Source organism: Protopterus annectens, chromosome 2.part0 (assembly GCF_019279795.1).
Source record: "Protopterus annectens isolate FY-2018-M chromosome 2.part0, PAN1.0, whole genome shotgun sequence".
NCBI classification, from domain to species: Eukaryota; Metazoa; Chordata; order Ceratodontiformes; family Protopteridae; genus Protopterus; species Protopterus annectens.
Window position 1 is genome coordinate 1,479,449,456 of NC_056728.1, and position 27,153 is coordinate 1,479,476,608.

Here is a 27,153-nt window from a genome sequence, read left to right on the forward strand (position 1 = left end):
ATAAAGAACCTTTAGTAAATAGTAGTTACATACATACGCATAAAGAACCTTTAGTAAATAGTAGTTACATACATACACATAAAGAACTTTTAGTAAATAGTAGTTACATACATACACATAAAGAACCTTTAGTAAATAGAAGTTACATACATACACATAAAGAACCTTTAGTAAATAGTAGTTACATACATACGCATAAAGAACCTTTAGTAAATAGTAGTTACATACATACACATAAAGAACTTTTAGTAAATAGTAGTTACATACATACACATAAAGAACCTTTAGTAAATAGTAGTTACATACATACACATAAAGAACCTTTAGTAAATAGTAGTTACATACATACACATAAAGAACCTTTAGTAAATAGTAGTTACATACATACACATAAAGAACCTTTAGTAAATAGTAGTTACATACATACACATAAAGAACCTTTAGTAAATAGTAGTTACATACATACACATAAAGAACTTTTAGTAAATAGTAGTTACATACATACGCATAAAGAACCTTTAGTAAATAGTAGTTACATACATGTTGCAGACTTGAGCAGTACAAGTATTAAATAGAGATAATATGTGCATATTAATATTCAGGATAATGACACGAGTGGCGGTTTATTCAGTTTACCCTTCCTGGTATGAAAAAAAACTATTTCTAAAAATGGAGGCAAAAGAAATAGAGAAATTACTGGGAGACATCCTAGACAAAAACCTTACTCTGACCTCCATGTCCATACATCAATCAAAAAGACATTCCACAAAGTAGACTCCCTCTACAGGCATAAAAAGTTTCTTAGCTGCTCTACCAAACAAACCCTTGCCTTAACCCTTCTGCTACCTTCACTTCTATATGGTTCCCCACTCCTTATTAATATCCAGTCACCCCTAAAAAATAAACTTGAGTCCTGTTACAATAAGGTTGCCAAATTTGTAACCAACACCAAATACTCATCCCATCACTGTACTTCCTTACAATCAGTTAACTGGCTTGAGCTCCCCTATCATCTAACATACCTACAATTAACCATTGCCCACAAAATTATTTATAAGCCATTAAACTGCCAAGTCCTATCTTCCATTCTAACTCACTAGCACCCAAATAGATCACTCATATCAGAAAACCAACTCATCCTTCAAGATGATAAACCAAAACTCCCAGCAGGTCATATGCTCTACTCCTTCTCCAATGCCAAACTATGGAATGCACTCCCAATAGCTATTAGGAGTATCAGTAACACCTTTTCCTTCAAAACATCCTGGAAGTAGCACATCTCCACTATTTGGCACTGTAGATGTACTAACGTCCATCTTCCTAAAACATGACTCCTCTAACTTAAATCTTATCACCTATTTATTCAACAATTTCAACTTACTCTAACTTATTTCTCCTATATATATATATATATATATATATATATATATATATATATATATATATATATATATATATATATATATATATGTATATATATATATATATATATATATATATATGCCATTAGAGATTTATTCTAAATCTCCCTAATATGAATCACTTTCTACAACCAATGTATCAAATGCTGAAATTTCACTAATCCTCTGCTAACCAACGTGCAATTATACCTGATGCTGCTCACTCAGTGTCATATGTACCTTAGATTAATTCTTCTGAAGTACCTGTCTTATATTATTCCCCTGCATTACCACATTTTAAAATGCACTGTATTGTGTTTATACTGCTTATTATAACTATGCCTTTTTTTTAAGAACAGCTGTTTCCAAATATCTGTATTATAGAATATTTAGCTAATTCAGCAATGGTTTTACAATGTACTATATTGTGTTCATACTGTGTGTTATAATGATGTATTTTGTTAATAACAATTTTTTTCCAAATATCTCTGTACCATATATTATATTATATGAATTGATTTTTTGTGGAGCTTTTCTCCCCAGGCCTCCACTGAAAATGGGTTCTTCCTGGCCCAATGGACCTTCCCAGTAAGCAAATGCCAATAAATAAATTACACTGGTCAATAGCTTTCATAATTTCCCTATACCTTCCAAGTTCTGCATTTGGTGGTGTTAAGGTGCTGTTCCTTTTTTTTTGTATTGCCATTAGTCCATTAGCAGCAGTAAATAGTGGAATCCAACCTGGTGCACAAGCCATCACATGTACCCCATATGCAGAAAACAGATAAGGTAAGTAGTGAAAGATCAAAGATGCAAGCAATGCACTAAATAAGAATAGGAGTGAAGTGTCATTTATGTATTTAAAACAACATGTGTAATTCACCAACTACGAGTTATGAGCAGGGTCAACAATGAAGGAACGACGTGTTGCTGCAACCTCACACCTATCACTCTAATATTATATACCCAACCAAAAGTGACTGGGTCTGATGACACAGTGTCTGAATCTGGCCTGAAAATACTTGTGTCAAGTGTCCAACTTCTAACTTAGACAAGAATAGCCTCCCCCACTCAGGCCACCATGAGTCTCATTAACAAATCACTAACTAGTGTTAGCCCTGTTGAATTAGTCAAAGCTATTTGAGCTGTAAACACACAAACAACATAATAAACAGAGAAATCAATGATGATTTCTAGGTGTAAAGCTGCTACCTACCTAAAATGCACAACTACTTATGCCTTCTACTTTTGCACAATTGTTAGATACATGCATGTAATACCCTTTACGCTATGGTGGTAAAATTGAGTCAGTTGTTTGAAGGAGAACAATTTAAGCCAAAATACCTCCAACAAGAGAACTAAAGATTGAGAAAACAAGCCAAATTTGGAATAGTCACAAACTCTACATCATCCTAAAATAATAAACTGCCCAATATTTGTAAGTAATAACATTGTCTGTTTATATTTTCACGAGGACCCCATTGCATCCAGATCCGTTTGATTAACTACCAGCTATATTCTTTTAGCCAGCCCAAACAGGAATCAGTAAATAGACCAACTATGTTTGGGTAATCCAGAGGCATACATTGCTGTCTTCATGAGATCATCTACTTGCTTGTCTATCAAGGAGCTCACTTGTAAGTACCAAGCATTTTACTAGGTATCAATGTAATTAGCCAGTATCTCAAGGGCAATTTACTGTGCCCCATCAGAGTCATCAGTTGTTGAATTAACCAGTACATTGAACCTGGTGGAGTCCATAGTCCCTGAAAATTGCAATTATTGCCTGCTGGTACCAGACCTGTCCATGGAAGCTCCCAAGGAGGCATTATTGGACTCCCTTACCTTCTTACCAGCTGGATGCTTAGGGAGTAAATAGATGTAGACCTGTCCCACATATTGTTGATTGGAGTAACATCCATCCCCCATGAATGATCACTGCACATTTCCTCTGTTTGCTGGTTTCCAATCCCTTGAGAAACTGGTCTGGTTCCTGTGGTACATACAGCTGGATGAGTTGCCCCTTTTTAGAGAACCATAGTTTAGCATGACTAGAAGCTTTCATTTGGCCTGCAGAATTGCACCATAGTCTAGGTTATTCTGAGCAGATGTCCAGCTATAGTCACTGCTGTGCTAATGAATGTCACCTTCCTCAAGTGAGGGTCCTAATCATTGAAGTCCAGGTATTTGATGATAAAATGTCATTGAAGTTTAGGGATCAATGCCATGTGGATTAATTATATGAGCTTATTCAATTAAAGGATTCCTGCATGCTCAAAAAAATTGCTGATTTCATCTTCATAAAGTCAACCGGATCAGGGCTTATGACATTTTCTGGCAATCTTATTATTCTAATATTATTACAGCAGGCTCACTTTTCAAAGTCCTCATCCTTCAGTTCCAGGCATTGCAAATGTAAAACCTTGTGTGTTGGCAATGTAGATTGACAATGGCCCTCTGCACATTCAGGTCTTTTTGCTGCAGAGTTATAGAGTTGCTGATACCTTGAAGCTAGGTGCTATGCCTCATAACAGTGGATTTGAATTCTTGAACATCCACTACAGTATGCTGAAGGAGCTTTGTGAGCAAGTCATGGGAGAAATGGATAGGACTGAGTTCTTTGGTCATGCTTGCTGTACCAGCAGCTATGCTTGCTCCCCCCTAGCAAACAGGGAAAATTAACAAAATTCACTAAAAGTGGCAGTTGGAAGACAAAAACACAGCTGAAAAAAAGGTGCAAGGAGTTTTGGGGTTTGTTTTACAGATGTTGGAACAATAGCACCTTTCAAAATGGATTGGCAACAATAAAAGGATTTTTTAATACTGGATTTTTATAAGGATTTTGTTTCATTTATGTTTCAGTAATGGTGCATAAATCAACATTCTAAATGTAGAGTAAAGCATTTATGGCACCATTGTTAACTCTGAGACTTGTGGCATTTAGAAAAGTCACATCCACCTCTGATATTTTTCTGTGCTTAGTAAGACATTTGATAATCCCACCATATTCTCTTGCCTAAGCAAAACAGAGGAGATTCTTAGAAAGCTCACCCCAGTGTAATTCCCTACCATAATTGCACCTAATCTGTACTAAACTATTTTAGTTACCAGTAAACTTTGTGCTCAGACTGAGAGGGCATAATCACAAGTTCTTTACAAACTTCATTAAAGATTACGTCCCTTATACATCCACTATGGTCACCAATTACTAGGCTACTGTTCGGGTTGGTAGGTAACTGGTCCAGGGTTGACATGGTTAAATCAGGCTAGCAGGTTAGCCAGTGATTACAGAGTACAGTTTTATATTTCAAACAAAACAGAAACATCTGGATGTGGACTCATACCCTGGACAAAAGTACAGGTGCAACTGCCTAAATAAGGACTGCCCTGCATAAAGTGGGACAGACTGTAACCCTGTATATCAGCTAACTTTGAGAATTTTTTGATTTTTGTTTATTTCTTCTTGAAGTCTGCTCTTTCTCCTAACATGTTAGATGTATTTTTATAGTCCATATTTTGCTTTACCAGTTATTCTTCAGTATTTTGAAAGGTACTCCTTTATAAAATTATATTTGTGTATCACCTTCAAATTAATTTGTAAAATCTATAATGCTTAAGTATTGACCAATAGTAAAATCTGTTGGATAGGAGGAAGTTTCTCTGTTCACCAGTGAGAGTGGGGAGCTTTTAGCAGCCTATCTGTCCCTGGAGGAGTGGTCTCAGCCCAGCAACTAGTAGTTTATTGGCTGTTTTGGGCTAATTTCTATCTCTTTCCTCTCCCTGCTTTAAAACCCGCATTTGTGTGGTTTTGCACTTGTATACAACTCAGCAAAGCTCCTCATGGTGTCCTGCAGAGTACTACAAGCAGCAGAGAGACAAAAGAGTGACTTTCAACTGATTGTATTTTTCTCTGCATTTTTTCTGTGACTGATTATTTTGCCGAAATTGTGATCTTCTAGCATTTCTGTGCTCTAAAAAGCTATTTTTGCTGCATACTATACAATTTTTTTGCTGTTTCCACTTTTAAAGTCGTTTAAGTCAATTTTTGTGTTGTAATCATCTGTTTAACTGCTGTAAGCTACACACTCAAGTGCACTAGCCTGTTCTAAGCATTTAAAGTGTTTTTTGTGTAAGTTTACTGTATTTTCTGTAAAAAAAAAAAGAAAAAAGAAAAAAAAATATTCTTGTTTCCCGCTTTTTCTAAGCTAGTCATGTCCAGTTTTCAGGTTCTGCTAAATTCAGGGCTGTGATACAAGTTCCTGTGTTGCCCATATCCTTACTTGGATAGGAGGAAGTTTCTCTGTTCACCAGTGAGAGTGGGGAACTTTGAGCAGCCTATCTGTCCCTGGAGGAGTGGTCTCAGCCCAACAACTAGTAGTTTATTGGCCATTTGGGGCTAATTTCTATCTCTTTCATCGCCCTGCTTTTGCGTGGTTTTGCATGGCTTTGCGCACTGCTGGTTAGCTAGGATTAAACTATTCCAGGCTCCATGAAGTCTGCTCTTCAATTTTTCCCTTGGAACTAGTCAAACTCTCAACTATAGCACTCTAACCTTCCTTCTACAGTCCAGCACTTGCTCTAAGCTCTCAGTAAGCACTAATAAATGCTAACACTACACCCCCCTTTACTATACAGTAGTACAAGGCTCCCTATTCGTCCCTACAGGACAATCACTAAATCAGTTCATTTATTCGTACAAGCATGTCTAAAGGGCAGTTTCAGGTGTACTCTCCAGTCCAGCTGGTGAATCTGGGAATCTTGAGGCAATGTTCCAGTTGCCTCATGTACACAGACAACCCACACCTTCTTCCAACAAACACAAATGTATGTGACAGATGCAACTATAGAGCCAAACTGGAGGCCGAGCTCTCTCAGCACAAGGCTGGAATAGTCAGTCAGGAGGAGAAGGGAAACACTTGCACCACACTACCAGTCTCACATACCCCATTCATATCTGCACCAGCAAACAACACACATAAATACACAAAAACGTACTCAGAGGCTATAAATAAAAATCTGCCTAAGCAGCAGAGACCTCCAAAGCAGTCATCCAAGTAACCACCACCCTCTAACAACAACCACGTATCACATACTTCACAAAGTCAATGTGCCACACAACCACAGCCCTTAAGGCTAAATAACACACCCAATACTCTAGTAATAGGTGACTCTATTGTCAGGCACACTGACGTTCCACTCACTAGACTGAACAAGGAGAAGGTTACTGTAAGCCGCCTGTCAAGTGCCAGGATCCGCCACATAACACAAGCACTCAGTTCACTCCAAAGCAAGTACAAATATGACTCTGTCATTGTACATGTTGGTGTGAACGACCTGAGATGTACCTCCCTGGACTACATGAAAAGAGACATAGAGGAGCTCTCTGGACACTGGACCCTACCCAATACGGCTTTGTTAATGCTCTCTAGCTTGAACATTAACCCCTATGTCACGAGATGGGTTGCCAACTGGCTCATGGATAGAACTCACATGGTCAGAGTTGCAGGTGCCATGTCCGACTCTAAACCAGTTACAAGTGGCGTCCCACAGGGCTCCGTCCTGGGACCCCTCCTGTTCAGTTTATACTTCTCTGAGGTACAGGCAAGCACGGGTGGACTATGGCTGACCAAGGTCACTGATGACTGCAAACTGGGGGCCATAATCGACTCTCCAGCTGACACAGACATCCTCCAGAAGGGTCTCATGAAGACAAATACCTGGTGTCAGAACTATGGCCTCAAGCTAAATGCCAAAAAGTGCATAGTCATCCCCTTTGGGAAAAACAAAGTGCCCACGAATTATCACATAGGTGGTAATACACTAAGTACGGGGGATGTGGGGACCCAGGTAGATAGCAACCTCTCCTTTGATAATCACATTGTCAAAGTGGTTAGAAAATCCTTCTATGTAGCCCACGTAATCATGAAAGGGTTTGCATCTAGATCAAGAGAGGTCTTTGTGCCCCTCTACTCATCACTCATTAGGCCCATAATAGAGTACAATGCCTCATATGGAATGTACCTTACTCAACACCTGCAACAGCTGGAAGGACCACAGAAGTACCTCACCAAGAGGAACGTGGGCCTCAGACAGATGCCCTATGCAGCTTGACTAAAGAAATAGAATACAATGCCCCATTTGTTATGTACCTCTCAAGACATCTGCAACAACTGGAAAGGCCACAGAAATACCTCACTAAAAGAACCACAGGCCTAAACCAGACGCCCTATGCTGACCGCCTTAAAAAACTCCAGCTATACTCTGTTGCATATTGTCTACTCAGAGGTGATCTCTGCTTAACATAAAAGGCCATGTCAAACCCAGAGCTGTTGGACATGCTACACTTAAAAATCCTATTCTCTCAGAGCCACATGCTCCAGGGATCTAAACCTTGTCATCACAATAAACAAAACATGCTGGAGGGATAGGTTCCTGACCCAGAGACTCCCCAGACTCTGGAATAGACTGCCCATACATGTCAAGCAGAGTGCCTCTTTGGCCGTTTTCAAAAGGAACCTTGAAGATTGGATGGGAGAAAGGAAATTCAGCCCAGGGATCACATCAGTCACCCTGCTAGACAGGGGTCCAGGGAAGTAAATAGTGTGGGAAGAAATAGCCAGGGAATTGTTATGTCTAGGCTTGTATAGGCCCTAGGGCTGATAGCCTAGTACCAACTTAAGAACCTATGAACCTATGAAACTCCAGCTCTACTCGGTTGCTTACCGCCTGCTCAGAGGTGATCTCTGCCTGACATACAAGGCCATGTCCAACCCAGAATTAATGGACATGCTCCACTTCATGAAAACCAAATCTCTTAGAGCCACATGCTCCAGTGATTTAAACCTCAGCACAACAATAATCAGGACATGCTGGAGGGATAGATTCCTGTCCCAGAGACTTCCCTTGCTCTGGAATAGATTCCCAATTTATGTTAGGCAGAGCCCCTCACTGACTCTGTTCAAGAGAAATCTTGACGAGTGGATGGGAAATCGTAAATTTACCCCTGGGATCACTTCAATGGCCCTGCTAGACAGAGGCACAGGAAACTAATTTAAAAGAGAGGCAAAAGCTAACACATTCTGGCTGGGCTTATAAATGCCCTTGGGCAGATAGCCTAGTACCTACCTATGAACCTATGAACCTATAATTTCAGTAAAGGAACACAAGTTAAAATTACACTTCTGTGCCTAAGGATTAGTTTGAACTCTGTTTTTATTGATGTATTTGTTCTGTACAGCTGAATTCTTGCATAAGTCATTCTATTATCAGTTGACCTTTTAGGTCTGTAGAATGTGGATGAATAATCTTTATGGAAGAAGGCACTGCGAGTTTCCCTTCCAATGGCTTTAGAAGCAGTCACAGCCTAATCTGAGGTACCCCTATTCAACCTTACACACACACACACACACACACACACACACACACACACACACACACACACACACACACACTCATATACAAATTTTTGTTCTGTGATAAACATTCTTCTAGTCACATATAACACGCTATACATTTTATTGTTGTATTAGTTCATTTCTGAAATTCATTTTCTAATGCAACAGCATATAACCTTGTTTTGCATTTTATTAACTATGCCTACATGCTGTTTCACTGCAATACATCAAGCAAACTATTAGTTCTTATTGGAAACATTATAGATAACAAAATTGCACTGCAGATTTGATATCAATCTTGTCATCGTGACAATGTGTGTCTATAAAGGCAATAAAGAACAATAACACTGATGCAATTACTCATGAAAAGTGTATAATGTGCTCAGTGTTTTGATTCTTTCATTTTTCAACAATAAGATTTTTCTTCATGGGCTTATATGAGTTATGTCAGATTAGACAAAGGAAATGGACAGTGATGTCTTTTAGAAAAGGATAGAAAACCTGAAAAACTCATTTTGCTAAAATCATGGCCATGAGGATATAAAAGGGTACGCTCTGCAATGCCATTGTTTACTGAAAACATTGTGGTTCTTAGGTAGATAATGTGAATGTCAATTCTGGGACATAAAGCATGTAAGAATAAATACTCCTTAATATGGAGTACTGTATACTGAAAGAAAATGCCTTTTACAAGGAAATTCAGCTTGACATAAAAATGAACATCTCACCTTGCATTTTAGTTTATAACTTAGCTAAACTTTATTTTAAAAGTGTTTCTATCATAAAATGTGATTAAAATATTGTTACTGTAAATAATACAAACTTGCAGAATATTTCCTGATACCTGATAATATGTATACCATATGAAAAGAATAAAAAGCAGTTTAATATAGTAAAAGATATGTAGCAAAATTAATATGCAGAATAGATACTACTTGGATGATTGTCATCTCCATCCAAATGCATTATAAACTGATACCTCCATGAACTGGTTAACAAATAAACTATGAATAGGGGTGGGTGATGGTGAATTAATTATGGCTTGTGTGATTTTGTCATGCTGAATGAAGCCCAGTATATGAAATTAGTAAGATAATTTTTATTTATTTTATTTTTACATTTGTTAACCGGATTAGTCCGACTGGACCCAGAGAGCCCTTTTTCAGCAGAGACCCGAGGAAAAACGCTCCAGGAAAGTAATTCAAAAAATAAGACAAAAATGACAATTCAAGTTGTAGGATACATAACAGTACAAAAACAGAGAGAAATATACAATGCAAATATATACAAGGCAAAAGTACAGTAGTTTGAGAATGCAGTAATGATATGTTTGAGAAATTTGGTTAACATTAAGTTATTTACAAGGAATGTAGCAATACATAAAATCAAAAAAACAAATTCAGAGTAATATCATGGCATAGTACAACAAAGATGAATTTAATAGCATACATACTAACTGCAGAGAGAGTAATATATGTAAGCTGGATTAAATATTCTTTGTGAACTGGCGTTGTTTTTTGGCTGTTGCCTTTTCTCCTTCTGTTGTTTTTGAGAGTAATATATGTAGACAGTTTAGGTAGATACCAAGCAGATATGTTAATTGAGAGGAGAAGAAGAAAAATTCATTAGCTAACTTCCTGACAAGTATATATACATGCATGTTGGAAATTAATTTTTTAGTTGCTTTTTGAATTTACCACTTTTGGTAGTGGAGTGAAAGGACAATGGAAGTTTGTATCATGAGTATGCAAATGAATGACTGTAAAGTACTTTTCCAATATTTCTGTTTGGCTTGGTCACCTGGAGAAGGTTTTGCTGTGTACTTCTGAGGTCAGAATTGGGTGTGTAGGGTGTAATTATGGATGTAAGGGCAGGGCAGGAGTTGGGGCTTTTTAGGATGCTGTGTGCAATTTTGTAGTTGCGATATTTGAAGCATGTAGGGGAGCTCAGGCTATCTTAAGTTTTTCAAGGATATAGGTTGATGGGATTTGTAGCTGTTATTGGCTGCAAATCTTGCTGTCTTGTTATAGGTGGTTTCTAGTTTGGTTAAGAGATTATTTTAGAGGTTATTAAGTATGGGAGCAGCATACAGCAGGGATGGTAGAATAAATGTTTGAGCCAGTATAGGTCTAGATTTGTTAGGTATATACTTGTTATTGCGGTATAGAAGTCCTAGCTTTTGATTGGACTTTTTGATACAGTTTAAGATATGTAGGTTGAATTTTAATTGGTCATCCAAGAAATTTGGTGTTAGAGTCTGTGGCGATAATTGTATTATCTAAGGATGAGATAGTAAAGCTATCTTTAGCTGGAGTGAAGTTTTTTGGAAGGAAAAGAAGAAGCCTGGTCTTTTTGGAGTTGAGAAACAGGTTGTTTTCAGTTAACCATTGTTCTATTAGATGTAGAGATTGTTGAGTGACAGTTTGGGGATTTTGTATGTTGTTGGAGGTGTTAATAATTGTGGAATCATCTGGGTACTGTATTAAGGTAGAGTGGGGGCAGGAGACATAGAGATTATTTGTAAATATATTAAAAAGTAGGGGGCCAAGGATAGAACCCTGGGAAACCCCGGTCTTAACAAGATGGAAAGGGGAGAAGAATGTTTGCCATCTGATGGACTGATATCTGTTTGAGAGGTAGCTGTTAAAACAGGAGGTAGTGGAGGTAGAGCTTTGCAGGTTGGAACATTTGTTTAGGAGAATGGCATGGGAAATGGTATCAAATGCTTTTGATAGGTCAAGGAATAGAGTTGATACAAGTTTATTATTATCTCTGGCTTGGCCAATGTTGTGTGTGAAATAAAGGAGGGCAATGGTAGTAATGAGCGAGGGTCATAAACTGTGCTGTGTGGGTGTAATTTGGTTTGTATTTAAGAGGTGGTTTAGTATTTGTCTATGCATACATTTTTCCAGTATCTTGGATAAGGGGGATAATATGTAAATCAGCCTTGAATTTGAGGGTTCTGAATAATTTCCTCCCTTGTGGAGGGTTATTATGAAGATTTTTTTTCCAGATATCTGGTGCTGTATTTTCTTGAATGGATCTTTTGATAAGTATAGATACAGGTATGCTACAGATTCTGCTGCATGTCTGAGAAATAATGGAGGGAGATTGTCAGCTGATAGAGAACAGGGTTTCCATTTGTTAAGAAGTGATCTGATGAAGAAAGTTGCTACAAGTGCTAGGGAGATGAGGTGAGTGGTGGAGTATTTATAACAAGAGTTTCTGTTTAGTAATCTTTTGTATTGTTTCAGTGAAAAAGTTGTTAAGGATGCTTGCAGTTTCATTAGAAGGTTTTTTAGGGAAGGGGTTTGGTGAGGAGGGGTTCCCTAGAGGTAGTAGTTTGTTTATTGAATGCCAGAATTTCTTTGGGTTGGAGTGTGGGTTTCTCAGAGATTTTTGATAAAAAAAAAATTTGTCTAGTAGGACCTGCTTTTTTATTTGATTGTGAAGCTGTTTATATAAGTTCAGGTGGAAAGTTGATTTGTTATTATTTTCCATGTTCACCAGGCACTGTCTCTCTTGTTCATAAATGACCAAGTTGCCTGGTTTTGCCATGGTGCATAATTACATTTTAGCCTAATTTTTCTACTGGGAGACAGGGTTTTAAGGGTTTCTAAGAATAAATTGTTAAAGCTTTGGACAGCCTCCTTAAGGGGTAATGTGTGTAGGAATTACCTGTTTACAGTGGACAGTAATTTGTTTAGGGTGACAGGATTGTAGTTTTTAAGGTTATGAGACTCTTTGTATTGGTGGCTCTTGTTAAGATTTCGAGAGTGTCTTACTATTGAGGTATGGAGGTGGTCAATAAGGGAACTAGGTAGGGTGGAAGGGTTATGATAGCACTGGGTGTTGGATACTAATATCCAGTCGATGACTGGGCCATTCTGGGAATATTGTTGCTGCTGTGTGAGTGAAGTGATCAGCTGGGTAAAGCCATAAAGGTTTATAGAGTATCTAGGGGATGCAGTGTTAACATGGTTTCAGTCAATATTGATATCCCCAAGGATGATGTTTTCAGAGGGAATGAATTTAGAAATCCAAGAAAGAAACTGCTCGAGTATGTGAATGTTTTTACTTCGAGATATGTAGATTGCTGCAGTGACAGGATTTTTTGTGTTGATTTAGGTTACAGGTCACTATAATTATTTCAGCATCAGGGATAGCTATTGAGGGGGGAGGGAGAGCTGGTCAGAGTAGAGTATAGATACTCCTCCACCCTTATTTTACTTCTATCCAGTCAAACAATATTATAACCAGGGAAGAGAATGTCATAGTTTGTAATATGAGGTTTTAACCATGTCTCAGATAAAGCAAATATATTTGGGTTATATTGAGAAATCCAGGCGTGAAGGAGGGTACTTTTATTGACAATGCTTTGTATATTCATTGAAAAAAAGATAGATTTTTGGAGATTTGTGATCATAATGAGTTATTTGTGAGGCAGTTGGAGAGGAGAGGTGCTGTATAAGTATGGTTAAAGTGCTGTTGGCAAGGGCCTGGGTTGGGGTGAATATCACCAGCTAAGAATGATATTGTGCTTTGAAGTATTTGTATCAAGAAATTTGTATCAAGAAATATTTGTAAAGGAACTGATGTTTTGTTTTAATGAGAGGTTGGCCATTTGGTATGTACAGTACTTTGAACTTGTGAAATGATATAGTGGTATGGTTAAAAAGAGAGGGGGCTATAGGGGTGGATTAGTTATTTGTATGGTGGGTAGTGGGATAAGAGAGTGCGGGAGATGGGAAGGTAAGAAGATGAGAAGTATGGTAAGTGGCTAGAGCTAAGAAAAGAATTAGAAATAGGAGGGAGAGAAATAGAGTTTTGAAAAATATAGCCATGATTTAATTTCAGTTCAGACATAATAGGGAAACAATTTATTTAAGGTTAGTAGAAGAAATCAGGAATTAAATGAAGGAGTTTTCAAAAGTGAGTGACTGAAAGAGTTAAAAGCAGTTAATGCTAATGAAGGGTGGTGAGTGGGAGTTACAGTTAATGGTGATGTGGGGTATGAGTAGAGGAGAGGGATGTCTACTGGATAGTGCAGAGATAGGGCAAAACATGTTTAGCTATAAAGGAAATTATGCCAGGTGTGTGTGGAAATGGGGGTAGGGTGGGGGAGCAGAGTGAGCCCAAGCACAGGGAGGGAAAATGGAGTGGGATGAGCCAGAAAAACTGGACCAGGTCAGTTTCCAAGAAAACAATCAGGAAACCCAAGCTCAGTCAATTCCAGTTCAGTGTATCACAGTATCTTCCTAATAACTAGAAATCTTGTGCTACTAATCCAGTACAATGTGATGAAAAGGACCACCACTTCTATACGGAAAATAATACAAGTATGGGCTACAGTTACATAGGTAAACCTTTTCCAAGAAAAAGAAAGTAGTTTTAAGTAATTGACCTAGGAGTACAAAAGGAAAATAAAAATGGGGGGGGGGGGTCAGTAGTGTGCACTCTTACATTAAAAGGCTATAGCAAAATGTCTTCAGTTTAGAGGACAGATTAACTACAACTCTAACATACACTTGTTTTGCTGAAAGCATTTTAGCATTACACTGATGCAGGATCTCACAGTGGAGGTAAACCAGACAACCTTTGGTTTATTGGAGACTGGCCAGAACACAGAATAAAACTTTTGCTGAGGGGAACTAGTTTAGCTGAAAGCACATTAGCATTCCACCAATGCATGGTCTTACAGTGCAAGGCAACCAGACAGCCTTTGGTTTATTGGAGGTTGCCTAGGATACAGAATAAAACTTTTGCTGAAGGGAGCTAGTTTACCTGAAAGCACTTTAGCATTACACTGATGCAGGGTCTCCCAGTGCAGGGCAACCAGACAACCTTTGGTTTATTGGCGTTTGGCCAGGACACAGAATAAAACATTTACCGAGGGGAATGCGAGCACACTACTGATGATTCCTATGAAGCAAGGGTAGAAAAGCTAAGTCAAAAGATGGTGCATTTCTGTATCAGGTTTTATGATTCCTCTATAATGGAGCAGGAGTGGGAGGGAGGAGTGGTCCCATGGGGAAATCAATATTACCCGCACACAGGAGTAGGATATTGCTTTTATACAAAGCTATTGAAGATACTGCTTATTTTATCATTTTTTTTTAGAAATGACATTGTATGTGTGAACATCTTCCTTACTTAGTCCTTTTCCTCAATTCTAACATGAGTAGGGAAAGCTTTGTAGTGTACTGTATATAGATTTGAACACATACATGACAACACTTCCACAGTACACTAGGCAGTTTGTACCACCTTTCTGGGATGGTAGACTGAGTGTGCATGTACCCTATTGCTTACATAAAGATGCTTGCAGATATCTAATGTCACATCAGTGAGCACACAGTTTTTTTTTTGTTTTGTTTTAATGATTAGGAAGAATATTCTCTTCTCCATTGACATTGTGGTTTGTTTTGTTGAAATGGCAAAGCAGAGGACATTGCAGTTGTACAGCTATATCTTCTATTTATACAAACCATAGCTTCTTGAACTTACTTCACTGGGTAATTCTGGATATGTAGTTGATATGCAATTAGTGCGACCAATCAGTGAGTGCATTTTAGAATATTAATAACAATTCATTGTGGAATTTTTACTTTAAATTAAATATTAAGATTGTTTCTCTGAGGGTTCTATAGATGCTCTTGTCAACCAGTTCAAACATGTTTTGATTCATATTCTTATATAATTGGATATAATGAAGCACAAAATGAAAGAACAAAGTTGTCCAAAACCTTGTTAAGCAAGGAAAATTATGTTTTTATAGAGGACAATATTTTGCAAGCAATTCTTAGTCCCCTTCATTTTTGTTACTGTTAAATATGATCTGAATTCTAATGCAATACAATGAGACAGAAGGATAGTCCCATGTATCTGTGTGTGTGTGTGTGTGTGTGTGTGTGTGTGTGTGTGTGTGTGTGTGTGTGTGTGTGTGTGTATGTGTGTGTGTGTGTGTGTGTGTGTGTGTGTGTATGTGCTTCTGTCACATGATACAAAACATTAAGTACGAATGCAAGTTATGTGATATTGCATACCTCAATTGCCAGTTCAGTGTCTGAAAGTGATTGTGATATGAAAATCTGCAGATGCATTGTCTTACAAACAAATGGAGAAACGGATTGTATATGCAGTCTTGAAAAATGGTTATGACATTCTTGAAATTATGTATTGTGGGAATTGCTGGAGTACATTATAATAATATGAGCTAAATGAAAATTAACAGCTTTGCCTTAAGTTATCATTGCTGTCTCCCACATGCATCAGATGCTGTAATGTTTGGATGAAGCCCAACACAAGAACGGCTGGCATGCAGACTAGTGTGGGGAGGCTCATGCTATAAGACTGCAACCCCCCCAGCTCATTTCTGTACTTCTGCGCATGCACACTCAGCAATAGCAGAACTCAGACGAGATCCAGACTGCTGCAACAGCAGTCCAGAGTAGGAAGAAGGCATCTCAGTACTCTGATGCCCAGAATTATAAGGGGTGATGACCGCATAGAATGGAAGAGATCCAGACTGCAACATCCGCAGGCTGGAGCCTGCTCTCGCAGGGAAGGAGGATGTGCTTATGCAAGATGTGTTTACCTGAAGCTGTTGCTACTGGGGGAAGGTGTTATTGGCTGCTGCAGATGAGGGATGCCAGGTACTATTGAAGCAAGCAGAGCATATGTGTGTGTGTGTGTGTGCGTGTGTGTGTGTGTGTGTGTGTGTGTGTGTGTGTGTGTGTGTGTGTGTGTGTGTGTGTGTGTGTGCGTGTGTGTGTGAGACATGTTTACCTGAAGCTGTTGCTACTGGGGGAAGGTGTTATTGGCTGCTGCAGTTGAGGGACACCAGGTACTATTGAAGCAAGCAAAGGATGTGTTTGTGTGTGTGTGTGTGTGTGTGTGTGTGTGTGTGTGTGTGTGTGTGTGTGTGTGTGTGTGATTTATACTGGTGGCTAGAGAGAACTCAGATTGTGGTGGCCCAGGCTTGTACCCTGTACCTTAGGTGCAGGTAGCAAGAGCTTGAATTTCCTACACAACACCATCTGTGAGAACTTTGCAGATTTTTGCCTCATATTTTTGTTCTGTTCTGTTTCTTATAAAATCTGTGCATTTTTCATTTAGTACATAGCTGATGGTGCAGTGGTAGCATTGTTGTCTCACAACTAGAGGTTCTCTGGTTTAATTCTTGGCTGGGGTGCCTTCTATGTGGAGTCTGCATGTTTTCCCTGTATTTGTGTGAGTTTGCTCTGGTGTCCTCCCCTGTTACAAAGGCATGTGTCAAGAGTGTTTCTCCCTGGGAGTCTGCTGAAAATTGGCTTTTGCTCCAAGTCAGACTTTCGTGGTTAACAAATGTTGAATAAATAAAAATGACAGGCATTTGAATTTCAGACTTCATATACTTCAGAAAGTACATGGTAACACAAGACCTTTTATTCTAGCAATTTTCTAAGTTTATAAGATGAATATTTGAAATTTGTCTCTGTTTTGGGACAGTATTCCCCCATTATTTGCTTTGTCTAAGTTTTGTTGTGCTAAGGTTGAGAGCTATGGTGAGAACTGCATTCACTGGATATGTTTGGGGGCTATATTCCCTCATTACTAGCTTTGTCCAGGTGTTTTCTGCTAAGAGGTTGACAGCTATGTTGAGAACTGAATTCACTGAATATGTTTGGGGGCTGTATTCCCCCATTATTGGCTTTGTCCGGGTGTTTTGTGCTAAGAGGTTGACAGCTATGGTGAGAACTGAATTCACTAAATGGTAGCCATTTAAGTTTCAGTCTTCCTCTATTTCACAAAACAGCTGGTTTAGCATAGGGGTATGCTACTCTGACTGTTTTGCACAGGGTCCTGGGTTCAAGACTTGGCAGTGAAATGTATGGCAGTAACACAGCATTTTATTCTAGCAACTTTCCAAGATCATATAAGCAATTTAAAAATATGTCCCTGGTTTTTGGGCTTTTGTCCCCACCAATAAATTTTGGCTTTTTCCAGATTTCTAGTGCTGCAAAGTTGAGAGATACAGCTGAGTGTCTAGTAGATTTTACAAGGAGCTGAGAGCTCGAGGGGAAGAGGAGTTTAGTGCTGCTTATGTTGTGTGTGCTTGCAATGTTAATAGCACAACAGGTACTGTACTTGCTTTTGATGCAGAAGTCTGTCGGCTATACTCCCACAATATGTAGATGCATTGCTGATACTGTGTTGTAAAGATGGTTGGATGCTGCAGTCCTTTTTGGCAAAGATACCTAGTAACTATGAAGCTGTTATCAGCTTGCCATCCATTCCCTATTGCAATATTACTAGCTTATCATTTTTTAATGTAGCATAGACAATTTATTCCTTAAGGGCAACAGGCACTATATTTGTAGATGAAACAATGAAATATAAAGTTGTTTGCTAGCAGCAGCATCTTCATTCATTTCAGATCTCTTTAATGTGGAATTATTTAGATGACACTTCTTCACAGATTGTACATATTTACTGATACTGGTAGATTGTTGAAGTTTGAGTAGACTTTTATGATAAACGTTCTAAATTGGGCAGTTTTGTCATTATTGATGCATGCATTTTGTTTCATTGTTTACTGGAAACATTTTCAAAACAAATTTAAAATGCCCCCTAACAACTGCATTGTATTATACAAGGAATATTATTTAATACTATCAGGAAGGGGTATCAAAGAACACATGTATGTTTCATGTCCAAGAGGCCTATGATTTGAAAACAGCCCAAAGTTCATCTTTATCTGCTACTGGCAAAATGTGGTTTCTTTGAATGTGGGTTTCAATGCTGGTTCAATGAATGTGAGTTTCAAGAGCAGAGAAGTTTTAATGCTACGTCTATTTTCATTGTGAAACTGCGTTGCTTTGTTTAGCAGGTATATTAGTGTTTGTGCTGTAAAATGCAAAATAAAACTTTCAAATTAAATCCAAATCATCACAGAAGTAAAGCAGTATGCACATTAGAGTGTTTATGGTAAATAGGGTGAAATAGCCAAGTAATGGGACATTGGAATGGCTGCAGGGTGGAAGCTCCATTCGACCATGATTTTGTGAGGTGGGGAAGGGTGGCAAACTCAAAGACAGCCCCGGCTGAACTAAACCTCTCAACTGTCCAGATTTTTTGCAGAATGCATAGATTTTTGCTTCTTATTTTTGGTTTGTCCCTCATAAAATTTGTGGTTTTCTGTCAAATCATTTAGGAATGAAGTCACTAAATAATGGCAGACATTGAGTTTCTGATTTAATAACCTTCAGAAAAATGCATGCTGAACAAAGACCTGTTATTCTATCAACTAAGTATATACAAGAGAAATTTTTAGTACTGTTTGTATGTTCCCCAATAAATTTGGCCTTGTCCAGATTTTCTGCATTAAGAGGTTGAGAGGTACATGCAAATAAATCACTTTATAGAATTAGGAATATCCAAAACTCTCAACTGTCCCCAATTTTGGCTCAAAATGTTGCTCTCACCCTAATAACCTCTTCACAAAATAACAATTTTGGAAGAAAACTTGGAGGGTTTACAATTATAAATAACTGTAGTGATCAGAGTTATAGATTACTTTTATTTCAGAAATGCATGTAGATTCTCTTATTTTGTCAGCTGTTCAAGTTAACAATACTAATATTAAAAAAAAAGTGTCCCTCTGACAGGTTCCCGGCTGAATTGTGTGGCAATTTTATATTTATGCATCACATTTTTGGTCTGTTTTTCATAAAATTGTGTTTTTCTGGCAAACTAGTAGCAAATCATTAAAGATTAAAGTTAGAAAATAATGACAGACATTTGAGTTTCAGATTTCATACCCTTCAGAAAATTCATACTAATGCAAGACCTACTACTATTCTATTATCTTTCTAAGTTTATAAGAGCAATATTTAAAAATTGTCCTTATTTTTGGGCCTTTGTCCCACTTCTATGTATGGCTTTATCTAGATTTCTTGCTCTGAGGTTGAGAGGTATGACAAATGTATGAGAGCTATCACCATCAGCCAGAGACATTTCAAATTGTGACATACTTGTTGCACCACACTCCCCCATGTAGTGACTCTGGATGAGTCTAAGCAAGGCAAGGAGCAGTTATGCAGTGTAAGTGTTCAGAGTGTTCCCCCATCCAAGGTAGACATAAGTATGACAGTGGCTTTTCATCTGTCCTTGATTTTGCAAAATGTTCTGGTTTTCTGTCATATTTTTATACTGTTGATTTATGTTTTTTATTATTCAGAAAATGCATGCTGTCGCAGTGCCCTGTTGCTCTGTGTTTAAGTAGCAATGCTTTAATGACCATCAGGTAAGCTTGTCTGAGTTTGTAAGATGCAAGTAAGCTTTAATAAGCATACTGTTAAAGAATTACCAACACTGAAAAAGCCTTTTTGTTGTTGCCATGCAGAGAATATTTACATAACTAGATAACATATACACCTTAGGTATTGAAATGCATATGACAGTATTTGTAATAAAGGACAGGATTACAGTATTTTCAGAAAATCATTACATTTGTTGGAGACTTGCAGTCATCTTTGCAGGCTTTACTTGTGCACTAAACAGAATGCCAATCTATCATGTGGGGTCTATATTAGATCAGCGAACGCTGATTGATCGAACTTATGTAAGCAAAAGCTTAAAATATCGAAGCAACAGAAACCTGAATTTTTTCCTAGGGAAATAATTTGTTTGTCCATTTCTGTTGCTTCGGTATTTTCAGTGCTGTGGTGGAAAGTTATGGGTTGGGTTCAGGTAAGTGTGCGATTGTGTGGATGTGAGTGTTAGAATGGGTTAGGTGAGTTAGGGTAGGGCACGGGTTAGGTATGTGTGCGGTTGTGTGGACGTGAGGGTTAGGGCGGGTTAGGTGAGTTAGGGTTAGGGAACGGGTGAGGTGAGTGTGTGATAGTGACGGACCTTAGGGTTAGGGTTTGGGTTAAGGTAAGTGGATAGTTAGTGGTGTGTGTATAGTTTAGTGTAGGGTTAGGTGTCAGATTTTAGGTGTATGTGTATGGACTGCTGTTTGGTGTGCTTGTGTTGTGTTTATGTGTTTTGGAACAGCGATTTTTTTTCCCTAGGAAAAAAATCGCTGTTCTGACAGTTCGAGATTGTAAGCTTTCACTTACATAAGTTCGATCAATCAGCGTTCACTTTTTTTAAGCGTTCGCTGATCTATATAGACCTATCATGTGTGGTACATAACCTATGCAGTAATCCTTTAAGCAATTTACCTTGAGCTTGTTTCTTGTTTGCTGTTCATTTTCTTACTTTAATCATGTTTTCCCCATGAAACAAGTAGATAGTTGTTGTCAGGCAGCAGGTCTTTTTGGGTAAGGAACATTTTTACAAGTGGGGGTATCACAGAGATTGCTACTTTCAGCATGTTACTTGGTACTTTAATAAAGCTGAATATAAATTATAATTAGAACTGCAGTGCAAGGAGAAGTGGTTTGAGTTAAGTGCTGCTTGTTTTTTTGTACTTGATTTTGACTGGCATTCCATTAATGTATTTAAAGAGTAATTTATTTTTTCATGCCTCACAACCTTTTTGCTTCCATCTAGATATTAAGTAAGCTGTCATATAGCCAATGCATTGAAATATTTTTTTCTTCTACTCTTCATTTTGTCTTGATTGGACTCTTGTAATGACAGTTTGGCACCCAGGGCAGCATAGTTAATTAAAGTTCCTGTTGTTGTGGTTTTGAGCATAGCTCTGCCCCTTTCTAGTTGGCCATAACCCCTTCCCATTGGCCCCCACCCAGTCATAAGTCTCCTGCAGCCCCCCCTTTGATTTGAAGTCACCAGCTGTGTCCTTAAGATTATTATAACTAAGTATCCATAGCCTAGTGTTGCATCTGTCTCATGCATGCTGACTATTGCACTGATGTGGAATAACATAGGGGAAAGACTTTACAAATCTGTTTCTTACATATAAACTGTGACTATGAACTCCTATAGAAGCTATATAATAATTCTGTCCTCATACCTCTGACACGTAATGATATTACCTACAGGGTCAAACTAAATCAGATAAAAGTAAAATGCATTTTTGTCTTTTTATTTGAAATTACATGGTTCTGGAGGTATCATGTTTAGTGATCAGAGATAGAATTTATAAAGCTTACATGCCCTTAAAATATTAAAAATATAGATATTTCCTTATCTTACTGTGATGGTGAGATGAGGAGGTTAGGCAGTGAAATTGGGCTGGGAGAATGTCTTCTGTTTCAATGTCTTCTTATGTAAATAAAAGTAAATCTGCAGATAAATTGCTAACTATTATTTCTAGAGGTCAGGCAAATCTGCCAGCCTTTCCACATGAAGCAGTGTACTAGCAGAGTTTCTGAAGCAAAATCTTTATGGGTATCATTTGTAGGCAAGAAAGTGCAATGCAATTTGAAATTATTTAAATTTCATGGACTAAACAGTGAAACCTAAGAAACTTCCATAACAGTGTTAGGATTCGAAGAGAAACTAAAATAAAATGAGAATGACATACTAAAAAACAAAAGGTTTTCTGCACAAAATACGTTGTCACATTCTCACGGGGTGGCTTGGTGCCTGACATGGAGGAAATTTAACCCTGATGTAGGCAACAGCTGCTGTCTGTCCAGAAGAAGTGGTGTCCACTCACATTGCTTTCTCCAGCAACCTGAGGATTTGATAGCAGCTTTGGATATAATGTCCTTGATAAGAACTCGTACCAGTGTAAAAAAAAAAAGAAAAATACGAAGAAGAGAACATGATTGAAGGCAGCAGTTGTTGGTTAATTTATGTTGTGGGTTTTGGACTGTCGTTAGTCTGTATGTACTGTGTGCTTTAAACCTACCTTTCATACCGTTTAGAGTTGGACAGAACTCTACCACTTTCACTATGCAATAATCATATTACAAGACCTCTCAACCCTTCCTATTTGGGAGGAATGTTCCTATTTTCAGGCCAGATTAACCCCTTCACTGGATGCCCCTAATTGTGAAAGGACGTCACTATTTTCAGGCTCACTTTACCTCTTCACACAATTTTCTAAACCATCCTCATCACAGCTATTTTTTAAACCTGACTAGAACAAAGCAAACCACACTATTTGACCAGCATACTAATGGCAAAAATAATTTAAAGAAAGAGGGCACATCTTACATCTCCCTTTTTCTGTGGCAAAAATATTTGATATTGTGTGATAGAATTTTGCAATACAGTCCACTTAATTTGAGAATTTTACAATGCCTCGTTGATAATGAGCTCATATTTTTCCATAATTTTTAACACTCTCTTTTTTTAAACAAATTTCTAGGTAATATCAGAGTCCTACTGGAGGTGATAAAAGTTAGGTGATTTGGTATTCATATTTTATGCTAATTAGATGTTCAAACTTTTAGTTGGATGTACCAGTATTTCAAGGGCCTTTGTTCCTATTTGTATTGTCTGCAGATTGAGAGATATGCCTTTTACATATTTTGAGACCATTGCTTGAAAAAAGAGAGAGGGATATCATAACAGGTGTTTAAAAATTCAATATTAGCTGCTTTGGGGAATTTATTTTCTCAGTCCATATCAGTCAAAGCCTTCCTAATATGCTGATTATGTCCATTTCTGTGATGACCTGTAGATCGTTTCTATACATAAAAGCCATACGTTATTTCTCTCTTCCAAGTTTTTGGTTGATAATAAGTAGTTGAAAATTGGGTTGACTATTTTTCATCAGTACTTGTTAAAGGTTTTCCCCTTAGAGGATTAATGCATTCAGCTATTTTCCATATCAGGTTTTCTGCAATTGTCTATTATTTGCGCTGTAGCCTCTCCTTAGTAAATGATTCTGGTGTCATCCACTGAGAAAGCTATTGCATTATTTACAGATCTTGATCAAAAGGAAAGTATTTGTTTGCTTTTGGTTGGAAATCTAATACCAGTGGTCTGTGTGTGCATAACAGCAATCCCCCCACTATGTGACTATCTTTGGTAGTAGTACATCTTGTTTTACTTTGTCATCATTCACCTGAAAAATATCTAAGAAATTAACATTTTAAGAGAAAGTTTTGCTTTTCGTAAATATTATGTTGAAGCACTATTTGCTTTTTAGTTAAATGACCATATAGAAGCAATTATATGGTTCATCTATGACTTGTCAAGCCTCAGTACACGACAGCTTCAATTTGCAGTTTGCATTTTTATGATAACTTAATATGCCAAAGGGTTAAAAGATTGAGATTTCTCTCCCTGACTACTGGGCCATTCTAGGAAGAATTGATCACCTTTTAAAGTCAGCTGCAATGCTTTCCAGTGTCCAAAGATTCAGTATCGAATAGCTGCTGAGCACACTTACTGTCAGCCAATTTGAAAATACTGGCACATTCCCCATGGAGTATCTTCTGCTTAATAGTTGAACACTTATAAGCTATGATATCTGACCCAGGTGAAAGGGAGGTGACCGACAGGCACTGACAAACCATAACATTTCTGGGTTGGCCTGCTAAAGGCAACCAGGAAAATGCAGGTGAAACCTGTACTGCCAGATTAGGGGTTCTTAAAACTTCCCCAAGGAAGTGTCTGTGACCTGAATAAAACTCCTTTTCAATAAGCATGTCAATGAATCTTGATCTAAATCCCTCCCGGGCAAAGTTCCAAAAACCCTTCTAAATATTCCTGTGTTGCTTGACCTAAAGCTGTGTGTTTACTAATACAATGGGAATCAGTGCCATCACTTATAGGACCATAGGATCATAGGATATTACTAGGCTAATGGCTCTGGGGCCCTTACAAGCCTAGCCAAGAGTTTATCCACAAAAAATAAACCACAATCAGCACCTGTTGCTCCTGTCAATAAGGGACACAGGTGGAACCCCTGGGACAAATTAGTGGTTGCCCATTCACTCCTAAAGGTTGCACTTGAAGAGGGTCAGCGAAGCCCTTTGCGTGAACTGATGGTTTGGGGTCACTACAATACCTTCCATGGATAAATCTACTGTCCACTGTTGCCCTTTCCATCTAGCCTCTGTAACTCTCAAGGATGCATTGATAGACTCCACCACAACCTTTTTTGACCTGGGCCTCTTAGCATAAACAGTCAGGGGATTCCTTAACTGCTGTTGCTGTCCTGATAAAATCTCATTTAAAAGGGCCTTAGCCTGAGCTGCAATGACTTCCTTTCTGGCCTTTACATCCTCCATCACTAGCAAGGTAAAATCAGCAATCACAGTTGCTAGACAGGCCGCAAGCTGACTTCTCTAATCACCTGTCACTTCCCCATTGCTGACGTTTATAATCATGGCCATGGATATTTAAAAATGCAGCCTGGACCACACCCCCTATTAGCAACCCCTGGGACAACATCTTCATTCAGCAAAGGCTATATATATATCACCTCCCATGACTCAACATAACATTATTTACATCCATTAATGTAAACTTGCCATAATAAAGATATGACTATAGAAAGTTATTTCTCTTATGATTCTTAAAAAGATGTCTATTCACCATGTTTTAAATGTTCTTTTGCATTTTCAGCACAAAATACCCTTCACGTCTAAGCAGACATCTGTCTGACTTATTTAGGGCAGTTGCTTCTACACTTTCTTGTGATATAAGACCTATCTGTAGACCTATCAAGATTTTTATAACAAAGCTGTATGCTTTGTATTCTATATTTGTATTAAAATAATGGTCACATTGAACATATCCTATGGTTTCATCATTGCTGGAAGAATAATATTACAAATTATTTTTAATTTTCATTTCTCCATGGATTCAACCACCCATATAAAAAAAAAAACTGAACATTGATGAATGGTATTATTCAAAGCTGAGTCAAATTACAACAGTTGCCTTTGTTTCTAGATGGCATTCATAAAATATGCTCATTGTCACTGTCCTATCTAGGACACAATAGAAGAGTCTTCAAGGCTTCTGTTCAAGAAGCTTTATTATATACAAACCCAACACTATAGAAGTTTACTGACTTTAACTTAAGTAACTTATATACAAACTAACTACTGCAATCATACATGCTCACTCTCTGGCTGCACTCTCAAAATGGTACTGAGAATAGCACGTGCCTGGTATTTATAAGACTAGGTATATATATATATATATATATATATATATATATATATATATATATATATATATATATATATATACAGTTATGTCCATGTTGCCGAGTATTTCACACTGGGTCTGGATATTCAAACATATGGTGTGACTTAAAACCTGGAAATGAGTTTAGCAACTGGAGATGTCTCTACAAAATGCTTAACCTTGGAAGTATTTGGAACATCTTCAGAAATAGAAGTAGCGGTTGAAATACACCCTGGGATGGGAACAACGTTTGGTTTCCTCTGAGATCTAGAGTCTGCATTACATGAACAGTGTTGCAATGATTATTCTGGTACAGGAAGAAGATGCTTGCAATATATTCTGTACTCCACACCCTCAGATTCTACAAGGTAGCACCTCAGCTTGGCACAAATGCCTGTAACTCGATCAATCTGGTTGAAACCTTTCGCCCTTTGTATTCTCACTGTCTCTCCTTCCCTCAACAGACAAATAAATCTGCTCAAATTATCATAACTGGACTTCTGGATAGAATGCTTCTTGAATAATTGAGGCTTGATGGTTTTGTTGTACTTAGCATTAGGCCTCAATAAACTGGAAAAAATAGGTAGCGTCATTCTGGTTTTCCTTTGAGCAGATGAGCCAAGTAAATCGTCACGGGGTATGTTTCTGAGATTAAGTAAGTTCAAAAAAGTATTGGTATTGTCACACTTTGACCTTTCAAGTAATTGCTTTGCACTATGCACGGCACGTTCAGCTAGTCCATTTGACTGTGGATATTCAGCACTGTTATTAACATGTACAAAGTCCCATTCTCTTTCAAATTTCTGAAACAACTGACTGGTAAATTGAGAACCACTGTAAGAAATAACTTTGTGTGGACTACCATGGACTGGCAAATGAGATTTCAACTTGGTAATAACAGTAGCGGACGTTAGGTCAAGTAGTAAATCAATCTCAAACCAGTTCGAATAAGAGTCTACCAATACTAACTAGTGTTGATTGGCCCACTCAAAGATATCAGTGGCTACTATTGATCAAGGTAGTTCAGGAACTTGACTTAGCTGAAGTGGTTCTCACTGCAAATGCAGTCTAGTACTACTGCATACTGAACAAGAAGAAAGAACTTTATCAATGTCTTTCAGTCATGCTCTGCTTCACCACTGACTCCAACCAATAAATCATTTACTATTATGAGACAAGGTTAACCCCAAAAAAATGTGCTCCATTGCACGCTGGAAGGAAATTCACTTGAAGAATTTATTCCAAATGGCATCCTTAGGAATCTGTATCTGCCAAACAGGATACCAAAAGTGCTTAGTAATGAGGATTTG